Source organism: Nuphar pumila, chromosome 5 (genome assembly GCF_984573655.1).
Source record: "Nuphar pumila chromosome 5, dmNupPumi1.hap1.1, whole genome shotgun sequence".
Taxonomy (NCBI): Eukaryota; Viridiplantae; Streptophyta; class Magnoliopsida; order Nymphaeales; family Nymphaeaceae; genus Nuphar; species Nuphar pumila.
In genome coordinates this window covers 7,397,013-7,401,245 of record NC_143253.1, presented here as the reverse complement: position 1 = coordinate 7,401,245, position 4,233 = coordinate 7,397,013, and positions in this window count along the sequence as shown.

The following is a 4,233-nucleotide window of genomic DNA, read 5'->3' as shown; positions in this document are numbered from 1 at the left end:
ATACAAAAGAGTCAACCCTTCCAATACAGGGATTGACTCACAGACTACACAATACAAGTTAAGAGTTGACTCTCACTCATTGGTATCAACCCCAAATCCAACAATATTAAACTCAAAGGATAAACTCCAGGATAGTCTCAATGTAGACTTCCAAACTCAAGCCATATATAGGCGAGTACGAATCATCCCAATTCAGGGAAAAGCAAACCTATAAAGGCTCACTATATCTTATGGTGCAAACCAATCATCATAAGCTCATAACTAGAGCATAACATATATTCATGCATCAAATCCTCGTAGTTAAGGCAACTCAGGCTAATGCTTCACGTATGATACCATCATACTACTAATATCTTGGCCAAGACACAACTACGCCATGAAAAATGACACAACCAACAAAACATTATACCCTTTAGGTACTAACACCCAAAGGCCAAAGCTTACAGTGTCCCTCTGATACGTGCCACACCAATAAAATGTTCAACGTCCACATACACACAAGTATGAACAACAAAGTACCACACCGATACTTGGGTCTGGGCCAAGATGCGACACATACACAACAACAATCAACACAAAGGCTAACTCAAAATACCCGTTTGGTACCACAGATCAACATCCAACACAAATCATATACATACAGGTCAACACCTGATAACAACAAGCTCATGCTCATCAACCAATAATCTTAGTGGGATTTAGTGTATCATGAGGGTCGATCCTAGGCTACAATAAATTCCAAATCCTCCATGGTTAAACTTAGAGGTATCAACCCCAACACAAATTGAGTCGACCCTTAGGTGCCCAATGCACCAAATACTCTAATCCATGCTATGATCATAGGCAAGCCTCTATGTATTGCCAAACCTTGCAATATAATCCCAGAAATCTAAGCTTACATAGGCACCACAATTATGTATTGCCACACTTGCAATACAAACCTCAAACACCAATACTCATGCCTAATCAGATTACGTGATGTCATATTTGCATTACGAAAATAACAACAGACTTCCATGATTTCATACTGCCATATTTGCATTACGCACAAACTACTGCATCACATACATGCTTGCATATCAATCATGCATCTCAACATGAACTAAGTCACCCCTTAGGATACCAAACTCATCTAGTGCATCACTCCACACATCCATCAATACAAGCACAACATAAAGTTCCTACTGAAATCTACTGAAATCCCAGACAAAACAACTAAAATCCCAAGTAAAGCATCTTCAGGAGTCAACTCTGTCATTACATGAGTCAATCCTCACATTGGGGAGTCAACTCATTCTCAGCAGAAGTTGACTCTCAACATAGAGGAGTCAACCTCTGACTTGCAAGAATCGACCTTCAACCCAAACACCAATTACGAAGGTGAAACTTATGCATAGAATCTCCAACACCAACTAGATAGTGTCCCACAGACCACACCACAATCGTATTGGGTTGGATTCTTCAGATCCCAAGCTCAACAACATCAACTGACACTTGAAACTCTAAAAAAAATTCATTCACAAGCACTAGAGTCAACTTAAACCACTCAGAAGTTGACTCAGGCACCGCAGGGGTCAACCTAAACTCACTAGGAGTCAACTCTCCACAACAAAGGTCGACTCTTGCAAACACATGAGTCAACCCACCTACTGCATGAGTCTACTGTAATGACCCGATTCGAGGCCTCTCGAGCCCGGGTTCGTGGACGTTAGTTCCCAGAGAGAAATTACTCAATAATCTCAAAAACAACTCAAAATCATGCCAGGATTTTTTTTCTTTTATTCAATACTTGAAGGTCCATACATCCATTTACAATATTATAACCATCCAAAGACAAAAGCAGAATAAAAAGTAAAGGAAAACCATACTTCTGATGTGGCTGATATGGCAGAGTCGTACTAGGTCCTGTGAGTGATGGCAACAGTCCCTGAACCTACAGTTGCAACCAAAAGAAGGGGGTGAGTCTACAACCCAGTAAGATTTCATTTACAAATAGACACGACCGTTGCAACTGTAGTGAGCTCTAAGTTCTTAGTCTTAGTTTAGTTTGCTACTTATGCACACATGTTAGTTATGAGTTTTACCCCCTTTACCACATCTCTATTATCATTTTCAAACACCTCTTCTACTCTAATCGACTATTCTGGACATAGCCTCTCGGGCGTAGCAACCCATGTAGACAACTCAGAGTCTACAATGTTGGCCAGACTTATGAACCACTCACAAACAACGTAGTTCAAACCAGCTCAGACTACGGACACAGGTGTTGCAGCAGCTCGCCGGTTGCAAGCCGGGAGTGAAGGGACTCAAACGATAGCTAGCCGAAGAGCCAGGGTGACTATACCTGCCCCCAAGGTGTCTCAAGGAGCTATACCTGCCCCAAGGTGTCTCAAGGAGCTATACCTGCCCCCAAGGTTTTGTGGTTCATGCTACATCCTACATGTGTCTAGTGGGCAATGTTTTAACCCCTAAGGGTCACCTAGAAACGTCTGAGATATTCCCAGGTTGCTCAAGAGGTACACACCGCCACATTGCCCCAGACCATGCCTCATAGTAGAGTTCCCATTATACACAGAGTAGTCATCCTATACACAACTTTTACTCAACATTCACATCTTGGAGTCAGTGCGTTATACAATTTTCAATGTATATCCACTAACTACTTTTTAACACATATTTACATGTCTAAACTGTTAAGAATGGCAACCCACCACAAATTAATTCACGACACTTACAACGCCCCTCCCAAGGCATAAGCGTGACATTCCCAAGGTAATACCTACCCTGAGACTCTGGAACTCTACCCTCCATTTTCACATAACACATTAATCTCATACATGCAATCATGTCATGCCACACTTATTTCATAACTCAGAAAATATGCATGATCAAGTTTAAGCATCATACTTGAATTTTATATATTCCTAAGCATGCAAAACAATGTCTATTCATAATAAACATAACTAGCATAATTGAAGCACTTAGAATCATATCTAAAATGCCTAAACTAACTAGCATGTGTTTTAATCAACTAAGGAGGAATTTGCAAATGTTCACTTATTTGGAATGCTTAAATTCTAATTCTTAGCCTCACGCAACCCTTGCTCTGAAAACAACGAATACATCATATCATCAAAATTATCAAAATACCCTTAGACTTAATTGTCAAACTCTGACTCCATTATTTCAGAGTTTGTTCACACATCCCTTACTAATAGATTCTACCCAAGTAGTAGAATCCATGGATTCAAGAATCACATGGATCTGACTTCGGGACACTTAGTTATGCCTTGTATACTTTGTTGGCATATCAAGGGCAAAATGGTCTTTTTGCTCTTTCAATGACCTCTATGTCATATTTACTTCATGTTACTTTGAGATCCACATTCATAATAAAATTGGACCACTTAGGTCCTCAACTCAGCTATGATTTGGATCATGGATTCGGTATTCTTGATCTAAACCTGCTTGAAAAGGGTTTTTCTGGATCTAAATCAGGTCGTCTAATCGAATCCAACTTGAGTTTTGGGTCCAAACTGAGATCCAAACCCGAATCCAATTTGTAATGGAAAAAAATCGAGTATTCGCTACTTCGATTTTTCCACTGCACTCGATAAATCAATCACACACACATCCGATTTGTCTCGGTCTAGACTTAGTCGGTCTGACCCATATTGGGTCCACCTTCGGTCTGGGTCGAAACGGTCCACCATTACAAACCCGACTCGGTCTGCTAACTACTTCGGACCTGACTCGGTCCGTATAGACCGATACGGTCTGTTACAACGCACATATCCACACATCATTTTTTTTGTTTAGCTTGGTCTGGACACGCCCAGACTGAGCCTACTTGGTCTGGTCGACCAGCTCAAACAGGTTTACGTCTAGCCTGATGACCGACTCGGCCTGCAGAAACTGCAGACCGAGCTTGTCATCACGGCGGGCAATAGTCAACTTCTACCGTCGTCGGACTTGCTGCAACTTCCGGCAAGCAGGGCAGTGCCGCCAGCGCTCGCTGATCGTCAGTGGCTGCCGACCCAACAACGATAGTAGGGGAAAACCCCTTTTCTTCTTCTTCTTCTTCTTTTTTTTTTTTTTGCAATGACGAGGGCAGTGGTCGGACCTCTTGCCTTATCGCGGCAGACGGTCCTTCCCTCCTCATTTTCAGTCATTGACGACAGCAATAGCAGAGGAACCCCCCCCCCTCTGCTTCCCCCCTAATAGAGCCAGAGA